The sequence below is a fragment of the Pan paniscus genome, chromosome 1 (assembly GCF_029289425.2).
Source record: "Pan paniscus chromosome 1, NHGRI_mPanPan1-v2.0_pri, whole genome shotgun sequence".
In the NCBI taxonomy this organism is placed as follows: domain Eukaryota; kingdom Metazoa; phylum Chordata; class Mammalia; order Primates; family Hominidae; genus Pan; species Pan paniscus.
The window spans coordinates 74,188,611-74,210,959 of NC_073249.2; the positions used below are offsets into that span (position 1 = coordinate 74,188,611).

The 22,349-nt window shown below is 43.0% G+C and overlaps 1 protein-coding gene across 2 annotated transcripts in view; it reads left to right on the forward strand.

Annotated features, from left to right (window-relative positions):
• The window catches only part of TNR (tenascin R), a 430,410-nt gene that overhangs the window by 202,483 nt on the left and 205,578 nt on the right, over nt 1–22,349 (forward strand). For both annotated transcript variants that reach the window (XM_003824687.6, XM_034941169.3), the window contains exon 2: nt 14,944–15,044. The gene's annotated coding sequence lies outside the window, so the exon portion shown is untranslated. The remainder of the gene's footprint in view (nt 1–14,943; nt 15,045–22,349) is intronic.

A 22,349-nucleotide genomic window follows, 5' to 3' on the forward strand; every position in this document is an offset into this window, starting at 1 on the left:
TAAATGGCTCCTCTGCAGCTGCATTCTCTGCTCTCTAGCTTTCCTGAATGACCCCCCACAGGCCAGCTCAGTCACTCTTTTCTGCTCCCCCCTGGGAGTTCTCTAAACTGGACTACCCTATTACTCTTTCTGCCCCATTTTGTTTTTTCTCACTGTTTCGTTTCCTCTAGTAGCTGTCAGAACCAGCTACTAACTTTGCAGGGCCCGGTGCAAAATGACAATTTGGGGCCGTTTGTTCAAACGTTATTTATAATTTCAAAATGGCAACAGCAAAGCAGTAAACCAAGCACAAGGCCCTTCTGAGCACTGTGACTGCATGGTTGTGTCTCATGCCCATGAATCTGGCCCTGAGCTCTGCCTGACAGTTCCAAGCAGTAGCTACATGCAGAAGGTCAAACTAGAAATATATCAATGCTTCAGGAAAATGAGTTAGCAAGGGTGAAGAGAGGGGACACTGCATGTGGGAAAAAGCATTGGAAAGAATTTAGTGGAATAAGTTTTAGTTGAAAAAAGATAGTTTAAAAAATTATAAGTGTGTGTATATGTATGATTAATATATATGATTATTTGATAAGTAAAGAGTTTGGACCAATGCCATGTAGAAGTTGTTTTAGTGAGAATAAGTTGTCTCATAAAAAGCATTTTTAATTATGAAAAAATTGCTTGTCAATGTTTGCATCTAATCAGGAGATGTAGAGTGATTACCTTAATTCCATTGCTTGGAGGTGTGGGTGGGAAATGCCTTTATCCTCTATTAGGGCTCTGTCAGATGGCAAAAGAATAAGCAATAGGATAAGCAGTGTTGGAGAACTCATTCATTTTTTCATTCATTTATTTAACTAAACACTTAGACAGGACTCATTGTATGCCAGTCACTCAGATTAGAAGGTTTCCTCATAGCAGGGGCAGCTGTGTGATGAGACATGGGGACTGGACACAGGAACCCGAGGTGGGCTAAGTGCATCCAAGCATGCAGCACCCCCCTTCCAAACTTCCTGTGGATTTACACTAAATAAAGCTTACACTTACAAATAAAATACCAGAGAGGAGGGGTATAGTATTTTTGAGGAGAGACAGAGCTGAGAGAGGGAGGGCCTGCATTCGGGTTGGAAGAATTCTTTCATTTCTTTTGGTCTTTCTCTTTTCCCTTCCTTCAACCTAACAATTAATGCAAATGAGGAAGGTTCATAGTTCCCAGATTTGCCCCAAACCCAGTGGCATGCCAAGCTGAGCACCACACTGCTGTCCGTTGTCACAGTCTTACCCTAGTGCCAGGAGATTCTTCTGATGGCTTGCATTGGTAGAGCGTCTTCTGGTTTACATTATCTCATTTTGATCCCCATAACAGCTTTGTCTGGTAAGTTTAAGCTTAAACCATATGAACTTGCCATCTCGGTAGGACAAATGTGGTCAAACGTTGGCAATTTCATATGGTTCAGACTAACATTGGTGGTGATATTAACCCCATTTTTTCAGTAGCAAAAAATGGAAGCTTAGAGAGACTTTACCAGTTTCATAGAGCCAGGGGTGGGGTTGAACCCTAAGCAGAACTCCAACTCAAATACATGCTTTTCTCCACACCTGGCATCCCCCTTGGTGTAAATTGTAAATCAACCTCATGCAGCAACATATACACAGGTTGGGAGTTTCAGGTTAATATGCTTTAACTGTCTTTTTTTTTCAGCCCCAGATTCAGTAATGGTTCTCTGTACAAACTCATTCATTTTTAATCAGTTGACTATAATGATTTGTTACAAATGATCTTTAATTCTCAGCTGTGGTTAATCAGTACTGAAAGGCACTTTTCCTGTTATTTTATTTGGATAGGACTCTTAGTGAAATACTTGCCTGCCATTACTTAATCACTTGTTTGTTTTCCCTCTGCACACAGTTTCTAGCAGCATACAGCAGTATTTAATGTGAACATTTTCCCTTTACAGAGCGAATTGAGTTTTCCAAGCCATAGGGGCAGGGAGCTGCCATGGGGAGCCCTAAGACTTCCCGCTTTAGTTTAATACTTATTGACCCTCTCCTGCAGGCCAAGCTAAAGCTGGGTGCTGAGGTTATGCTGATTTATACATGGCAACTGCAACACAACTTGGAAAATGTTATTGCGAGAGTTTATGGTACAAGGAGGGGAGGTGGAGGGAATGGCATCTAACCCATCCCTGGAATGTCAGGACGTCTTCCAGGAGGAGGTGAATTCTGGAGAATAAATAGTAACCAGGCTGGTGTTTCTATGCAGATGAAACAACAGATGCAAATGTCCAGGGTGAGCGAGCCTGGGGATAGGGAATATGTATGCAGTCGAGCATGGTTAGAGTACAGAGAGGAGGCAGGGGAGGGTGGGCATTGAGAAAGGAGGTTGGGGAAATAAGTGGGGTCAGGTTGTAATGGGCCTTGGGCACACCTTAAACCTTGAGAGGTTTAAGAAGAAATAACTTACATGGATTTGCTTTAGAAAAAATCCTCTAGGAGTAGCATGGAGAATGGATTGGAAGTGGGCTGACAGTGGAAGTAGGAAACCCAGTGAGGAGAAAGGAGGTAGAGGCGGTGAACCAGTCTGGAGATAACAAGGGCCAAGAGAAGTGGCTAGCTCTGGGGAAGGGGAGGTGGCTGGATTTGAAGTGAATGCTGGGTGGGGCAGAAAAGATGGTAAAGGAAAAAAAGTGCCAAAGTCAAGTGTCTGGCTGTACTCTTTCAAAGATGAGCTGGGGTACTTGTCTGCTCCCAAAGAAACCAAACCATCTAGCTGTAGGCCAGGGCTATCTGTAGGTGAGACTGGGCTGTCACAGCAACAGAGCTGAGAGCTAGGCCCTTTCCTTAGCCATAAGAATTACATCACTGTGTAATTCTTACAGTGATCCTGACCAATGAAAGGAAATTGAAAACCTTTCCCTTCTCCTCACCATCCCCAAGTTCTGATAAATCTGGCCCTCCTGGGAGTCTGGCATCACCATTCAAAGATTTGAGTCAAACCCTGGAGCTGAAGGATTCTCTGGGAGTGTGATCAGTGGTGCTCAGCTGCAGGGAAAGGTGAATCTCTGCCTGAGATTTCTTCCACAGCTTCTGAATGCAGGGTCACATGGAGCCTCTGTTATCAGGAAGACACTTGTTAGTGGGATCAGAGGAAGGACTTGTTGATGAGGGAATTGCCATGGTAATAATGTGGTTTGACTACAAAAGCAAAAACAGAAAACCAAAACAGTGCCAGTTCCCTCCCCACTCTACATCTGAGACTGATTTGTTAGTCAGTGCCTCTTTTGCCATCCTTTCTGGAAAAGCACAGAAAGTGTGAGGGAGATTCAACTTGTCTTCTTTATCTCTATTCTTGGTGGTCTTACAATTTTTCCTCTCTCCTTTTGATGTCTTCCATGGCAGTCCTTAAGTCCCTCTTCTCTCTGGGTGTCCCAGACCAATAACTTATGAGACTAGTTTATGCTATAGTGTGAGCTACTTATGATTTGGTTTAAAATGCAAATATCTCTGGGAAGGGCAAATCATAACATAAAGGTATAAACCTAATGGTAGTTGTGTGAGTTTTAGAAACAGAGATTTGGAGGGTTTTGCGAAGACCTTCCAATCACACTGCATGAGCAACAGCCTGGCCTCAGGATATGCCTTCTTGATTCTGGCACATTCCCGGAAGGAACTATGAGGTTTCTTCAGAAAGTCAATGAGACAAATCAGAGAGGGTCTGTGTTTCCCTTCAACTTCATCCTGAGGATATGGATCCTAGGTCATGAGACCTTCCAGAGCCAGCAGGTCTCAGTACAACTGTTTTTCTCTGCCTGAGATACTCTTTCCGATTTGTGAAACTTGGCACTTCCGTCTTCATCTGATTCCTCTCCCCTGGGAAGGGGAGCCTTCCCAGATTCCACACATGGGTTTCCAGGAAGTTTGTTTACACCTCCATTAAACCTTTGATGCAAAACCATGTGGACATGTCTCCAGGTGTACATGACTGTGTCTTCTTCATGGGCTGTGAGCTCATGAAGAGCTCAAGAGCAGTAGCCATTTCCTATTATTGTCTTTGCCTCCAGCAATTTTTAGCTCTTGCTGATAATAAGTGATCAGTAATTTATTGTTTGTTTCTTTTTTCTTTTCCTTTTCTTCTCCTGGGGAACTGTGTAAACAGTTGACTGCACTGTGAAAAGCTGAGTGTGATTTTATTTGGGAGCATGCCTCTGATGTTTTTCAAGGCTATATTTTCATATTCATCAGGCCCTCACCGACTGGTGAGACCAGAATGAAAAAGTCATTATGTGTGTCTTCAAGGATCTCACAATATCAGTTCAAACATAAATGTAAGAGGGTGAAAGTGTTGAAAGCATGGTTTTCTCTTCCCCCATGAGGATGGCCTTGTCCTGAAAATCCACCACTTGGGAATTGGCCAGCTCTGACTAGGTTGAGATCTCAGGATCTGAGGAGGCTGTCAAGCCTCTGCCTCAAGTTCTTGAGCATAATCCCAACATCTGGGACATTAGCAACCTTCCTGTATGCCAAGAAAGTAGCTGGATTAGCCAGAGTCTGTTTTGACTGCCTCCTCCCTCCCACCCTGGGAATATTTGGAAATGTGTATGTGGAGGGGTATCGTTGGTAGTCAAAATGCTGTCAGAAGGCATACCAACACAGCATGGATGGAGGCCAGAGGTGGAAGTCCACCTCCAGCACCCTGGACAGTCTCATCCAAAGAGGAATCAACTCACCCCACATGGTAATCGTGCACTCTAAAACATAAGGCTACACAACAACCTTGGATCATACCAGGACCCCAAGAAGTCAAGGTTTTAGATAGAATTTTAATTTTTGAAGACCCAGTTGCTGCCTAAAGAAAATATATTTTCATTTTCCAAGGCCTACTTTGTATTAACCCACAATCAACACTCCTCCACGTTGGATTAATCTCTTATACTTCCATATTTGGGAACGAACTGTAAGGAAAATATCTTCAACCTTTTTTTTCTCAGGAAACTTTCTGACCTGAACACAGGTTCTGCTAAGTTGAGACTCTACTCAAACCATTGTAGCCGAAAAGACAGTGGCCTTGTAGTCACACTGTAGCTGGCCACTCTCTGCTTTGATCTTGTACCTCCCCTTCCCATTTTCCACAGGTTGTCATCTGCACAGAGCAACTGTGAACACCCTAGCCATGGTCATGGCCCAGTGGACCCCTTGTGTCTTGTTCTGGCCTGGTTTCCGACATCTTGGCCTGCTCCTATATGCACTAAGCTCTTAAGCTCCAGCTTTACCTCCCATATTTTGCCCTTGCTCAGGTTTCTTAAATACTCTAATTCTCCACATTGTGACCTTGGAGAGTTTCACCCAAAAAAGAATTATCCCACTCAAAATGGCAATCATGTCTCCACTGGATTTGCACTTGACTCTTAGTGGGATCCACTTCCTGTTTGACTGGAACCGCCCCCCACCACCAGTTCTGCACCATTACCCAACCAGTTCACAGTCCCAGAAGCAGGCCCTGGCTCACACAGATGCCTGGCTTGGCCCCTGACGAGGGAGAGGGACTTAGGTGCTATCTGTGCCATCTGCTCGGAGAATCCTCTGTTCTCCACTCTCATGTTGACTGATGGGGATACAGAAGGGTTTTGGCTCACAGCCCAACCTAACCCAGAGTCCTTCATCAAATGCCTGGAAAGTCAAGCTTTTATCATTCTAGCAACTCATCCCCTCTTAAATGCAGATCCGGGGGAGATGATATCAAGCAAATTAAAATTGAACTTGTTCTGAGATGACAGAGATTCCTGGGCCAGTCAGGTCAGTCCCTCAAGTCAGATCCTTTGGTGGGAACTGGCTACCTTGGAGGATGGCCTGAGAGCCACCATTAGGAAAAAATGTACTCAGGCTCTGCTCCTGAAGGTCACAACTTTGCCAGCCAAGCACTGAGTAAGCAATTACCTGCCCTACAAGAGCCATTTCAAGGAGAGAAGAAATATTCCCCTAGGTCCACACCCGGGCAAGGAAGGGCTTTATATCAGGTGAAGAGAGGACCAGAACTCTCCTTCATTCTGAAGCTTTCTCTTTCATTTTTGGCCTCATTTTTGGCTCTTTCACTGAGGAGAGCACATGTCTTAAGACAGGAAATTACCCTGGTGATTGATGGCTAGCAAATGCAATTAGGACCCATTAAGTGCTCTCCAAGGGGTGCCCTTCCAATGTGGCATTCCAGGTTTGGTGATCACTTAACGATCGTGCACCGAAGCCTCCTGGTAATGAAACATTTGTCTCTGTCAAGCTTTGGCCACCCGAACTTCCTGCTTCCTTTAGATGCAGAGAGGCTGTGGGCAAAAAAGTGGGAATGGAAGGTGGAGTGGGGAAGAGACAGAGTGGAGGCTAGGGAGCACTCCCGGCTTGAAGGAAGGCTCATCCCAAGAAGAATGGGCCCACTTGGCCAAGAAGGACATTCCCAATATGGGGCCCAAACATGAATTGGGGGTTAGTGGGTGCCTTCAATGACTGAATTTCTATAATATTTGCTAATTATCCTAGTGCTCAGAGAAGTAGAATTCCTTAATTCCACTTCCTTTGGTGCCTGGAAGAGATGACCAAAAACCTCAGCCCAGACTCTGCTGCCCTTGAGTTATTTGTATTCTAGCTGGGAAGGTCAAAAACACTGCCCTCAAACTTCCAGGCATCAGTGGATAACCCGGCCTCACACAAACACATGAAGGAGTACATTAAACATTGACTCATCTGTGGTGCTAACAGAAGGAAGGACAAAGGAGGCCATCTGGATCCTGTCTGCCTGAGCTCTCATTTCAGCTCTGCCACTTGGAAGTTCAGTGACCTTGAGCAAGTTACACAATCACTTTGTGTCTCAGTTTCCTGACTGTAAAATGGGGATAATGATGGAACTTTCCTTCTTAACTCTTTGTGAGGATTCTGCAGGTCAGTGCCCAGGACACCCAGGCCCTAGCCATGGCAGTGTCCACAGATGCCAGTCATTTCTTCCTCCCAAGGCCAGGGTTCTGACCCTTTTTAATGGCATGGTCCATAAAAAATATGGATCATGCCATAAAAAAGGCATGGTTGAAAAAATTCAACCAGCCTAGTGAAGCACACGAATCCTTCTCAAAATAATGGTATAAATGTATAAAATAAAATATATAAGATTACAAAGGAAACTGCATTTTTTATTGAAATATTGCTATCAAAATATTAAAAAACAGATTTGTGGTATAGTAATATATGTGTTTCTTTATTAACACAGTAAATAACAAGATCTGCTGGCAGGTCTAATAACTAGTGTGATTCTGAAGTTAGTAATAAGCTTAAACAATATTTCAACATATCTGCAACAACTGTAATGAGATATAAAAATATCTGTGATTTCTATTGGTGAAAAATTATAGTTTCTGCTGATACTACTGTGACTTGCTGCCTACATTTAAAATTAGAGGAGCTGCTAAATTTTAGCTAGAGGTTGATGAAATTAAAGATGCAGTTTTTTCCGTATAAGTACATGGACCTCTGTGAAACCCAGGATAAGAACCACTGCCATAAAGCTTGATGAAATAATGCTTTCTAAATTCCATCCTTTCTAAAATTTTAAAATATTTATTTTCTCATTACCAAAGCCAAATATAAACATTATACCAAAGTTAAGAAATACAGCTAACACAGTGAGACCCCGTCTCTACTAAAAATACCAAAAAAAAAAAAAAAAAAAAAAAAATTAGCCGGGCATGTTGGCGAGTGCCTATAGTCCCAGCTACTTGGGAGGCTGAGGCCGGAGAATGGCGTGAACCCGGGAGGCAGAGCTTGCAGTGAGCCGAGATCGCGCCACTGCACTCCAGCCTGGGCGACAGAGCGAGACTCCATCTCAAAACAACAACAACAACAACAACAATAAATAAATAAATAAATAAAAAAGAAATACAGATAAAGCAGAAAAAGACAAAGATTTAAACACACCATCCAGAGAGAGCCACTGTTAACATTTGGTATAGTAGTTTAACTGTTGAGACGTGGAGCTCGTTGCTAATCTATTTTTCATGCACTGAATCTGCTGCAGGTAGGATTATTAGATTGTAACTTCTTCACTTGGAGGGACATTGAGGAACAGGGAATACTGATCAGGGACTTCAGCAAGGAGCCAACTCTAAGCACCACAAATATAGGCCAGAAACTACATGCAGCCCCCTTTCTGGAAAAGGGCTTCTGCCCTTCTCAGCATGGCCCCTGTATTAGCCCATTCTCACTTTGCTATGAATAAATACCCAAGACTGGGTAATTTAAAAGGAAAGAGGTTTAATTGACTCACAGTTCCACAGATCAGGAAACTTGCAATCATGGTGGAAGGGGAAGGAAACATGTCCTTCTTCACATGGTGGCAAGAGAGAAAAGTATCAAGCAAAGGGGGAAAAGCCCCTTATAAAACCATCAGATCTCCTGAGAACTCACTCACTATCATGAGAACAGCAGCCATGGAGGAAACTGCCCCCATGAATCAATTATCTCCACCTGGTAGTGTCCTTGACATGTGGGGATTCTTACAATTCATGGTGAGATTTGGGTGGGGACACAGAGCCAAACCATATCAGCCACTATAGGCAGGGCAAGCCGGTCTTTACCTTAGCAGCCCAGAAGCCAAGCCAGAATCCTGCAGCCCCTCTAGTACCAGCTGTCCCACAGATCTCAAATCTCTTGTTAGACTTGATGAATGTCTTGTCTGAATCCTGAATTATGAATAATGGAAATTGCTCACTAGATAAAGGATACCAACTGACACCACTTAGAACCTGCCAGATACCGGGGCCGGAGCCCTGATGCACTTGGGCAGTGTGTGAGGACTCATCCAAATAATCCATTCAGAAATCAGGAGAATGAGGTAGCACTAAATCTAGGAGGTGTGATACAATCTGCACAAACACACACATGTGTGTGGATAGTGACACTGTGCAGCTCTCTCCGAGGTGAGAAGGTAGTCTGACATATGTTCAGCTGTCCCAAGGAAACTCTAGAAGACTGAAGGCTTAGAATGGCTTGTCTAGTCATTGTCAAGCAACTTCTGTGGAGAGTCCACCCCATGTGAATTCAGGATACAAGGGAGGCAGGCCCCAGCTTGCTTTCCTCAACATCCCTCAGGACACCCAACCCTGTGAGTCCTCCAGGCATGGCCAGCCTCAGCCAGGATGGTCCATTGCTCTTGTGTGAGCATGAGGTTGTTGAGCCACCAACATAAGTTAGGGATTTGCTGCACCTCCTGGATGCAACTTCTAAAAGACTGAGGCCAATATCACTATGGCAACATTTAAAAAGCTCCTCTCTTCTCTTCTCCAGTTCAGACCTTAAAGCAATGTCTTCTGACCTCCAAACCAAGACCTTCCCTGGGAGGAGGATCGGGGTGTTAATAAAATGCTGCTGGTACAGTCATCAAAATGTGACTGTGTGCTTTCCTGGAGGGACCCTGCAACCACATGGTAGCACACCAAGCTTCCTCTATGCCTAGTTAAAGATCACCAACAAAGCTCCTGCATGCAAGGCACCACTCAATTTCAAAATATTTTTAATAAAACAATGTGGAAAGGGCAGCCTGTTCATTTTGATCCTCCACTGGGTCATTCAATTAAACCTGAGATTCTGGGAAAACTTGAACTCCCTGATCATATTTTCCATTAGTAATAATAATAAAAGATAATTATGGACTCTGTCAGATATTCCAGACACCAGCACCTCCACTTAATTAACTGCTAATTAAGATATGAAAGAACTTCAGCATCTCTCACACATCCTGACTTTATTAAGCCTCAGCAAATCTTCCTCAGGAAATGAGAAACCTAAATAGCCAAGGCTGAGCCCTTCCCTGGATTTACAAAACAGGGTGGTGTCGGGTGAGTGGGGAGGAAGGCTGACTTTGAGGACTAGCCATTTAACTACAGCATTCAGTTGTTACACCATGACCCTGAGAGGAAAGAATGTGGGAGAAGGGAAAGGAACTAAGAAGTTTCGAGTTCCTTCCTTCTGCTGCACACTGAGCTGCGACTTTTACATATATTACCTAAGTAAATTCTCATAGCAACCCCGTAAAGAAATATTATTATTCCCATCTTACAGATTACAAAATAGGTGCTTAGAGGGATTCAGTAAATTCCTTTCCAAGTCTGTGGCTGGTAGGAGCTAGGATTTGAGCCAAATGTTACACTTTTCATTTGTAGTTCCAGGTAGGTACAAGAAAGAGAAATGTCTTTTTCCTTGTCTTTACCATTATTGACAAAGCAAAAGCGCAAAGCATTTGTGGCAGCTAGCCTTCAAGATGACCCCCAGTTGATCCTTGCTTTGTGGCATTCATATCCTTCTGCAGCTTTTTCCCTCATTAAATGGGGCTAACCTGCATACCAATAGAATCTTGCAGAAATGATGGTGAGCTTAGTCTTATAAGACACTGTGGCTTCCACCGTGCACTTTCTCAGATTGTTCACTCTCGGGGAAGCTAGCCACCATGTTGTAAGGACACTCAAGCACCCTTGTAGAAGCCCACATGGGGAGAAGCTGAGGCCTCCTGCAATGACCAACATCACACAAACGAGCCATCTTGGAAGCAGATCCTCTATTCCTACCAGGTTGAAGACTGCAACCTTCAACATCTTGACTGAAACCTCGTGAGAGACCCTGAGCCAGAACCACTCAGATAAATTGCTTCTGAATTCCTGACCCACAGAAATTATGAGATAATAAATGTTTATTATTTTCAACCACTGAGTTTTAGGGTAATTTGTTATGCATCAGTAGATAAATGGAGAATTCATGAACTTCTTACACTCTGTTGAATTGCAAAGCCTTGCCAATACCAGTGGGTCAGAGAAATCCCTCTAAGAAACATTCAAATTTGTATGCCTGAAAGTAGGAGTCTGAAATAACAGCCATTCAAGATCCCTCCTGGTAGGAAGCCTTGTTTATTTAGAAGCAGAATATGGGTCAGATCACCAACAGTTGCCTAAATTTCCCATTTTCACATTAAGATGACTAAGAACAACTTGAAAGTTGTTCACAATCTGATCCATTGTTCAGCAACCAACTGCTGTGAGAATTGAGAACAAAATAAATTGACCATACTTTGGGGTATTGGGCAATCTTGTCTATAGCTGATCAGCATCCTTGGGATCAAATATCCATTACTGGAACATCTCCAGCAATTTGCAGTACATCAACCAAAACCTTTCAAGCAACAAGGTTTATACTGGATGTCAAAAAGAACTGTTACTGTGAAGTCTGAAATCTCTGCAGTTTTTGATTGTTGGATCTCACCTGGCCCAGCAGTTGTCTTTCTTCTAAAGTCCATGACTCACCTAAGCCAAAGAGGACAAAAACACAAAGCCCTGGAGAAAAATCTGTGATTGAGGTCAACAGAATCTCTTCGGCTGCACTTTTTGGACTGTCCAGATCCTCAGCTCTTGCCTAGGCAGTCAGGGGCAGGGAGCCCATGCTACAAAGTCCAAGCCAATCCCCTCTGATGGCTGAACTCACCTGTGTTACAGAGGGGTCAGCAGCACTTGATGAGGAAGGAAAATATAATGCACATTTTCTAGACATATTTCATAGGATGTTTTTTCCAAAGATGAGATGTTGCAAGTTGACCCCAGATAATGCAGGGCACTGGAAAGGGTACATACAGGTGAATGAGTAGGTTGCAGCGTGGACAGAAAGAACACACCCATTTACTGAAGCTGCTGGAGAGTCAGGTCAGCATGCTCTTTACTTTCGTGTATGTCTCTTGGGGTGCCACTTCCCCTCTCCCTCGGGTCCCTCTGAAACTGTGTAAGCTAAAAGGATTTGGGACCATGAGCCCTGTACCCCATATTTGTCTAAGCCAATGGTTTTGCCTCTAGAACTTGCTGCTGCAGGAATATATGACTACCTTGTGACACATCAGCTTCAAGAATGGCTGTGATAATAATCCTTTGCCTTGTCACCAGTTACATGAATCTATCTTAAGATAAGGCCTTTGTGTGATATCATTAGGGCTGTAGGACTTGTTCATCAAATTAAGTGGATCTACTAGTGAGGTAATGCGTGTTTATATCACAAGGGCCAGTATATGGGGTTCACGATGAGCTTCATTCTATCAGAGCAAGCGTGGTAATGACTTCAGGAAGATTGGCACACACACTCCACTTCAGTTTGGCAGTTGCTCAGCCAACAGTTGGAAACCCGTTTAAATAAATAAAACTGGTTAAGTGGAAAAGAGGACAGGACTGGAATACAGAAACCCCACATTCTAGTTCTAGTCCTCTAAATCACTTTGGAGGTGCATGCCCTGACAAGTTCCCATGTCCCTCTCCCTCAAAGACAGGAGCTTCTTGCAGGTGGTGGCTGTATTCTCTTCTTCATATTCCCGGTGCCTGGCATGGGCCTGGGTACTCACAAGGCTCTCAGTAAATGGTTGCTGCCAATGACTAAAAAAGTAAATAAGTGCACATATCCACATTCACATATGTATATATGTGGTTAAACGAGCGTGAAAGGAAGTCTAAAAGGATGTACTCCATGCTGCCAACACAGGGGCCGAGGTAATGAGGATACTGCAGGGAAGGAGAGGAGGTAGAGAGAGGCAAGCAATGGAGAAAAAAAAAAAGAGAGTGCACTAAAAATTCTACATGTATAGTATAATCTTGTAAAAGTATGTGTATGTATGCATAAACAAATTAGAGGAAAAATGATGATGTTTGTATGTTAAGTCAAAGCAAGTTGCAGAGTATTTCAGTTAAAAACTATAAACAAAAACATCCCATATATCTGTTATATATGCATAATTAGGTTTAAATGAGCAAAAGGGAGGGTGTATATTTGGGTGCTTTGAGACACCACCCAACTGAGGCACTCAATTTTGCAGCTGCTGGGAGCGTTGGCTGCTGACAGCTCACAGCTGAGTCCCTTTTCAGGAATCACCACCAGCCAAAAAGAGCTGCTTTGCCCATCCTCTCCCTGGGGGCAGCCCAGAGTCAAAGACAGGCGGCTGTGTGGGGGGCCCTAAGACCTGGATCCTTTTTCAATGCAGGACAACTCCGACGTTCCCTCTGGCCAGTTCCACTTCCTGTACTTCCCCCAGGTGCCGTAGCCCTCAGGAGTAAGTCTCAGTAAGCCTTCTGTGTGCATATCCAGTCTCAAGCTGTTTCCTGGGAATTATGACAGTGTGGAAGGATACTTACCAGTGTATTAAAATGTTACTTAAGGGACCGAGATTGGGAGAAATGATTAGCGTCTTCTGCATACATTTTTATATTGACTTTTTTATTATAATAAGCATGTGTCACATTTATAATTTTAGGAATATCAAATGAAGAACTTTAAAATGTAATAAACATGTTAGTTGAATGAGTGAATAACTGTGCCTACATCTAGTTGGAGAAATAGGTAACAATAAAATAGCATGTCAAAAGTACTCGGTGTTTTTAATAAACTCAAGTGAAGGGGATTTTCATAATTTTTTTCATGACTTTTGATGCAGTTGGTTCAAAAGATATTGGACAAGCTTTCTGAGAGTGAGGTTAGCACCTCACAGATGAGGATGAGGAAAAGAAAGGTCAGTGGGCGGAAGCAAACAGGAGGGAGAGTTGTAATTCCATGGAAGAAGAGATTTTCTAGTCTCAGAGCTATCTGCCCCCCAAATAGGCTGCAATCTGTGGGCAGCTACTATCTAAATTACACTGTCCAAAGAACCTGCGATTCTTCCATTTGGTGAGCAGCCAGATTAGAATTGGAAGAGAAAAATACCTGGCATTTATATCACCTGCAACACCTCCCAGTCCTGGGCCCTGGCAAACCCATTGATGACCAGTCCTTTCCCTGTGATGCCACCTCAGAATTATTGTCCCCACTCGCCAGGCAGCCACAGTGCATGCACTGGAGTATTCACTCAAGATGGAAAATGTTTGCCCTTCCAGAACTAAATAATCTTTACACTTCTTCCAATTCTGAGGTTTCATGAGGTCCTCCAGGGAAGGTTATTTATTCACAGATGTCTTAGATGAGCAAGCCTCTACCTCAGCCAAATGCTTGCTTCTTCCTCTCTCAGATGTCGCCTGATTTTTGCAAATCCATCCTCTTGAAGCACCTATAAATGATATCCCTGAGGCTCAGTGTCCCATTTGGAGAAGGCTTAGCAGGGTTTGTGAGAAGCAAGCCCCTGAAGGCATAATTATCGAGCCACCAACTGTGTTGACACATCCTTGGAAATTGTGTAGCGGAGGCCTGGCCGAAGATCTGCGTAGGACCCTTGGTTACAGAAGCTGACAAATTTGCTTACTCAGAAGGCTCTCACTTAACAATCGATGCCACTGCTTCTGTTGGAGGTTGTTCTAATCTGGGAGAATTACTTTGTTTTGCATGCATTTATTCCTTCTTTGTTGAAGTTTTATGCACTGGCATTGTGCTTGGGACAGGAACTAAAGCAGTGAGAAAGTCGAAGACTCTGACCCTGAAGAGTTGGGAGTCCAGAGTGAGCATGGCACAAATAAAGAGGTTTATAGTACATGGAGATTTTCACAACATAGGAATGCTTAGAGTGCCAAGGACATTAAGGACATAAGAGGGGGTCAGGTTGGGGAGGAGGTTTGTATGGGAGGCCTTTTGGAGGGAGTGTCAAGCATTTGTCATAATCAGATCAGCTAAGCATGTTATTACAGTCACTTTCAAAAACCTAAAGCACATTTCTGGATTTATAATCATTCTATAGATTTGTTTACCTCAAATATTTTCCTTTTTATTGAAAACTATGAGAATGAATGAAAGAAAATCAATGAAATAAATGAAAGTCTCTGGAGAGAAAAAGCAACTAAGCAACAATTTTCTTTGCTTTGGAAATTCACATGGTGCACCTACAAATTTATTTTAAAGGCGATGTGGTACTTAGAATAGAAAGGGAAACCAGGGTTTCTTATTTTGAGACCATTAATATATTTCTTCCCTCCCTTATTTCTGTTTCAGGTGGCTGTATCGTTTCAACTGCATAGAGGGCAGGTCTCTTTTGGAATTAGGATTAAAGAACGTGCAGTAAAGAGAAAGCATCGAAGACACCATCATAAAAGGTATTTCCTGTGAACATTTGATCATTCATCATTCCCATGGCCAGTCTGTGGCTTTCATATGTAACTGCATATTCCCAGGGATCTGAGACCTTTTGTTACTGAAACAACACCCTGGGGGCTAGTCTCCTTGAAATGAGGTGGTCAACAGCATTAGCTCCTCTGGGCTTCATGCAGTCTCTGAAAAAGCTGGAGAAACCGGGTACCAAGGCTTTGGCTTCTCATAAAATATTTCTGAATGCATTTCATGATGCGGTTGGTAATGAAAGTGTGTTACTGTGCTCAGTCCCTCCAAGAAGCTAGACTTGACTCCCAGCCTGCCCGTGCCTGCACTGGGCCCGCATGAATCAGTGATAAATTATTCACCAGTCTCGCTCTAAAATTTCTGGAGTTCCAAAACCCCTAATAAAGTATTACGAAAAAATATCCATCTCTTTATCTCTATCCATAACTATATGGCTGGAGGAAAAACCTGTCGTTTTATTTCCTTTAATTTAAAAGCTTTCCTAATTCCTTTTTCATACCACATATATATGTCTAAAGAATTTTCAGGTTGAAATAATAACCTCTAAAAATGGTCCACAGGAGAAGGCTTTTAGGATTCATAGAGTTGGCAGGCACAGTGAATATTTTGCTCCTTTAATAGCTTTCCATGGCACTCAAACTTGATATACTGAACTGGGAACTTTTCAAACAGGTGTGGCCCTTTTTTATTGCACAAAACAATAATATAGCCACCAGTCTTCTCTCTGTATTTGTTATACAGTTTGTTATACAGCTTAAGTTTGTTGTGAAAAGTTTGTTCGGGAGCTCATTTTCTTCCTTAGACTCACTACAGTCTCAGTATCCATCATGCTACTCTACAGATTTAAGGCAAGTCTTTTCTGAAGCCCCATGTTTGAATCAGCCCAGAACACCCTCAGTGGCAGCCTGCCTTCCTTGGGGGCACTTGACTACAAAGTACCCCATGCCATTTAAAACACCTTCGAACATTCCAATTCACAAGAGACATCATCACATCACGCTGGCTATCAACCATTCACACTTAAGGGAGAATTGGTTAATTTGTTGCTTCTAGGATACCAGCTGGTTCAGATCAAGTTCTCTGCAACCAAGCAGACATGGAAGGTGGACCAGGGTGTACCAACGGCTAAGGTTGCCTGTCGTGAAAGCAACACTGGCAGTGTATTACAATGAAGACATTTTTACTGACCTGCACTCTGCTCAGGGAAAGCACTTGTGTGGATAAAAGAATATTTGACAAACCCTGCTGATTAAATCTCAAAGCCACCTCCTGGCACAGAGGGCAGTCCATCTTTCCCGGCCAAGCCTGTCACATGTGTCTGAACACCTCACAGGAGAACATAGCTTGTCCAGATTAGTCCCCTTCCCCACACACTTACAAATCACTTTTCACTAGCATGGCTTGGTGTTGGAATTGCAGGAGTTACCAAATAGGTAGGCAGCCAGGTCCCCTCATGGCTCCTTGGCAATTCAAACCCAGGTGCTCACAGGCTGGCCTGAACTGCCTTGCTTGCCTGCTTCTATCTCACCTTCATTTCCCATGCATTCGAAGCAGCTTATTTTAAAAGCTGATTAGATGAGCCCTTAATAACATTAGAATTTAAATGGTCCCAGATAGGTTTTCAGCTTCTTGCCAAATTGAGATAAATGTGATATTTGGGGAGTTGAGCTCCCAGCTTCAAGCCTGTTCTGTACTGCAGACAGGTTTTGAAGTACCGTACTACCTTCTCCCGTTTTGCAGCCTAAAACTGGGTTTGTGTGTGTACATAAGGTGCCCTTCATCTCTAAAGGTCTGTGATTCTCTGTGTAGATATGTCTCCATGATCATGCATTTTCAAAAAATGGTAATCTGGGGAAAGGGGCCCAGGACAGAGTTCTATTCTTCAATTGTGATAATCTATGGAAAAACTTCACTCTATACCCCCACACCTTATGATAACTTTCAGTTCCAGACAATAACCTTTATTGAGCAACTATTATTTAGCCATTTACTTTGATATTAATGCTTTTAGTACCTGACTTTGGCTGAGAATAATGTAAGATAGTCAGAAATATGAATGTTTCACTTTATGAATATGTTCAGCACCCTCTGTAACTCTTATGGGTGGGTTCACTCCAAAAAAGGAAAAACACACTTATCAAGCCAAATAGATATAGCCTTTCAACTTAATACCCTTCCGTCAGATTTTATAAAAATAAAAGCAAAATGGGAAAGGGGAATTTAAAAAAAAACAAGCAAAAGTGGACATAAACAAATGGTTCAATGTTTAGGTAAATATATTCTTACAGACAAACAAACCGAGTTATCTGCTTGCTATACTGCCCCAACCAAACTAGGCACCTGGCTATCCCCAGAATTAAATCTTGAAACTCCTAAAAACACGATTCGCCCTTCTGTATATGGGTGGTCATGAAAGAGGTGTCCCTGAATTTAAGCTTCTTTGTGAAATGCTTAACAAATGTAGCTGCTCTTACAGACTTTCAAGAGAAGCTAAACCTTGAGCTTAACCCTTGAGCATTAGCACTCAGGTGGGGAACGACTGCCCACCATATTTCCCTGGAGGGATGTTAAGGACTCCAAGGAGCCAGGTAGGTGAAGGAGGGGACCTGGGGCTTGGGCATCGCTGTGGGCAAACCCACTTTTCCTGCACTGGCCCTGCCAGTCCAAAACTCACCCCAGATTTCAGGGACTCTTGAGGGGTTTCAGGAGGAAATTACTTGTAATCCATTTAAACTATGGCTTTGATCAGAAACTACAGTTAGAGTGTAAATGTCTGCTTTGCTGCGTGGTAAAACCAGGTTGAGGAGGCTGAACAAAGTACAACTCCAGAATTGCAGTGTTTGACTCTATGCCAAACCTCTGATCAGTCAGAGCTCAAATGGCTGTTCCCTATGTGTATTAGTCTGTTCTCACACTTCTGTAAAGAACTGCCTGGGACTGGGTAATTTATAAAGGAAAGAGGTTTAATTGACTCACAGTTCAGCATGGTTGGGGAGGCCTCAGGAAACTTACAATCATGGCAGAAGGGGAAGCAAACACGTCCTTCTTCACATGATGGCAGGAAGGAGAAGTGCCAAGCAAAAAGGGAAAAGCCCCTTATAAAACTGTCAGATCTCAGGAAAACTCACTCACCATCATGAGAATAGCAGCATAGAGGTAACCGCCCACATGATTCAAGTACCTCCCACCAGGTCCCTCCCATGCCATGTGGGAATTATAGGAACTGCAATTCAAGATGAGATTTGGTTGGGGACACAGCCAAACCATATCACTATGGAAGGGGAAAGAGGAGTATCAGAGGAGGTCTTGGCAGAGCCTCCAGGCCTTGGCCCACCCACGTCTCAGGAAATTAAGCATTCTGTGCCATTGTGACAAGGCTTTCATTAAGACCATATTATCTAACAGGCGACTGCTTGTCCAAGTACCTTCCTAGTACTTGTGTTTGCTCTCAACATCTTATGGTTTACATGTGCAAAATGTAATGGCATTGGATGCATCAACTGGCAGTTTACATGCAAACTCACCTCCTCCTTCGCTAAGCCTGGAGCTATAAAGAGCTTGCTCAATTTCACTCTCCTTCTCAGAATGCTTCTGTGCAATCATCCTGCCCAACTTGCTTTTGTCCTGTCTCTGGAGAGAAAGGGTTCCTCCTGGCCACAACTAACTCTTCCAATGAGTCCTTGGTCTCTTCCTTACCCTTCTCCTCTATAGCCTGATCCACCCATTGCTCTCCTTTCCTCACTTGCATTTTCTTTCACTCTCTGTAAGTTCTTTTTCTTCTGCTTGTAAACAATACTTGGTCTCCATTAAAACAAACAAACAAAAAGCTTTCCCTTGATTTCCTGATTCTCTCTCTCTTTCTCTTGTCCTGGATTCCAGGGAAGAACATTCTCCATTCACTTCTCACCATTTACTTATCCCTGAATCCTATGGAAAGCAGTGCATCCTACCTACCCGTGCAACAAATTCAACATAATTCGGCAGACATGCATGTAGCATATACTAGGTGCCACACCCCATCTGGACTCTGAACACAAGGAGGACACACTCTTACAAGGAAGGCGAGGCATGCCTCCCTCATGCCTAACTACGGTGTGATAGTGAGATGGTGAGGCTATGCACTATAGAGAGGCAGGGTGGGAATCATTAGCCCTGTCTTGGGGGAGGGGGCAGCAAGGAAAGTGTCAAAGGAGTTCTCCAGCAAATGGGGGACCCAAGAAGAGAAACGAGAAAAAGAGAGAAGAGGGAGGCCATTCCAGTAGGAGGAGCAGCATGGGCAAGGTCATTGAGATCATGGGACCAAAGCAGCCTGACGTGTAGACACTGCTCTGTACATGGCAGGGAGGCAAGGAGTATTGAGGCTTCACAGAATGACAGACATTTAGACTTTGAGTGGAGATCCTGAGAAACTTTAACCCTTTCTTGCAAACAATGGGAACAATAGAGGGTTTAAAGGCAGGAGTGACATGATCAGGTTGCCTTTAGAAAGATCACTCAGGACACAGCAATTAGAGGGGCAGATGAAATAGGAAGTTGCTCTAATAGTCCAGATGAGAGGTGATACGGACCTCAACCAAAATAACCTGTGCTAAGGATGGAGAAGAGGGGATTCTAACATAATCTCCTCCGTTCTCCACGAATCCACCCAAACAGATGTTATCTCTTCTGCACTAAACCCTCAGAGCATGTATTGTACTTTTTCTTACTGTGCTTATTCAACTTGTATTGCAATCATTTGTGTATTTCTCTAATGTTCCTTATCAAGTTGTGTCTTTGTCTCCCTTTCCTCAAATTACAGTACCTTTCTCATAATAAGAGCCGAAGAAAAGGTTATTTAGTTGAATTGAATTTTCAAGGGCTTCAAACCATGAATAATTGAGGAATCAGCCATGTATAAGTGCTCATCATTTGCATAATTGTGTAAACAAGCTTATAAATTTATTTTTATTTTTCACATTATTTTTGTTATCCCACAATGCCCCACTACCTTTGCAGTTCTTCAGGTTTTGGGGAAATAGTAAACAAGTATTCTGTAATACACACAAGTGACAGAGGTGCTGCTGGATTCTCACCTCCCCAGTCAAGGGAAGTGGTTGAAAGGAGAGAACAGATTATTGTATTGATTGAATATGAAAACCATGTACAAATATTGAGAAATATGCTGTCTAAAGAGACAGAGAATTGCAGAGCACGCTGCATGATGGGACCCACGTGCAGAGTCCCGAAGGTCAATGTGCAGATACAAATTGATTAAGCTAAGTACTTACTGAAATTGCTTTCCAACATACAGATGAGAATTGATCATAGGCAGGACCCGTATTTCTGGTGAAAAAGCTTTATAAAATTATCCATTGGTATGCCATAAAGACAAATTTAAATTGTCTGGATTTCCCCAAATGAAAGTATCTATATTGTTAACAAATATGTCATAATGAGTGAACCAGAACTTACAATTTTGTGAACGAGTTTCTTTATGTGTGGACCTAAATGGCCTCATAACAGCTTTATTTTTTTGGGGGGGGGGCATCTTTTTACAACCCCGAGGTTAGCCTCTCTGTCTCATGCCAAACCAAATGATTCTTTTTTTTCCTCCAGTACTACATACTGTATCAACTTCATTGTTTTGCCTACAGATTGTAGTTTTGCATAAGTTCTATTTAAGAAAGCAATTTTTTTTTATTTTTTATTTCCATAGGTTATTGGAGAACAGGTGATGTTTGGTTACATGAGTAAGTTCTTTAGTGGTGATTTGTGAGATTTTGGGGCACCCATCACCTGAGCAGTATATGCCGCACCCAATTTGTAGTCTTTCATCCCCCATCTCCTTCCTATGCTTTCCTGCTGAGTGCCCAAAGTCCATTGTGTCATTCTTATGCCTTTGCATCCTCATAGCTTAGCTCCCACTTATGAGTGAGAACATACGATGTTTCAAACCAAAAGACTCTGATTGGCCATGAGTTAGCCCTATCTACTGTGGTACCCGAGTTTTCACTCTTAGACACAATCCCTAGCTCCTAGGAAACTAGGAGTCAGAAATCTTCTAAGTCCACATGGCATCCAGCACACTTAAGCAGTGGCTTCGAGTGCCGCCAGCCTGTGGCATTTAGGCAGGAGGAAAAAAAAAGGAGAAGTGGAGTAGGGTGGATAAAAGGAAATGCAAGGCAGCTAAAGGAAAATTAAGAGACAGGAGTAGAAGACATAGTTAAGCAAGTCTTTGTTGAGTAATTTTTGTGTCAAATATAAAAGTATGCATCACAGTCCACACAAAAGAAGTATGTATCATGCTTGCTGCACTCCAGGGGCTAAGAATTTATCCAAGAGGGCAATTCTAAACCCAGGAAACAAACAAAATAGCAGTGCATGACAATATAATCAAGCCCTAAATACTACTTCCTGGCATTGGCTGTGTTACAGTAGTGAAAGCAGAAACAGGGCAAGTGTCACAGGGTTCATGGGAGTGGAGGAGACCAGAGAAAACCTCATGGGAGAGGCCACAAGCATTGAGCTGGGCCTTGAAAATAGAGGTGATACAAACCCAGGAAGGCCAAATGAGCATGACACCTCAGACTATGAAAAAAAGTAAGAGGAAAAAAGTAAGAACAAAAGGAGGAGATGAAAGAGAAGAGAAAACAGAAAAAGTTTCTGAGGATGTTGATGGTAGAGCAGCTACCACTCACATCTCCCTGGGCACCTGTGCCAACCCTTGGATTGCCTTGGCCAAAGACCAACAATTTAGAGGCCGAAAATATTTCTGCGGTCCCAGTCATCTACGCAGAATTGGACCAGAGCCAGTCGGGTTTTGTTGCCTCAGTAATCACAAAGTGAGGCATCTTTTTCCTCATGTTTACTTGAGAGGAATGCTGTTTACACTGAAAACATCACACCCTTCAGAGTGACCATTGACAACTGAATTCTCGTATGTCTAACAATTGGGTGTAAAGAACCCTCAGAAGCTCCACAACAAATGAGATGGCTTCATTAGCTGGAGGTTCTAGGAGGCTCTGTGAGAAATGAAGAGATTGGTAAAGTAAGGACAATATATTAAATACATTTCGAAGGGTTCTATGGAGAGCAGGATATCGCCAACAAAATGTGTTTTGATTGGCACAGTGGAATCTTCCTGCCCCTCAAATTACTCCCCATCCCATCCTCCTCCCCACCCCAATTTTAAGAAAAGGACACAAACTAACAAATGAGTAACACCGGTTCTGCCAGGTTGTCTGAAATACTACTATTTGAGGTATGTTCTTTTCAAGGTGTTGCCTCTTCCAGATTTCCCTTCA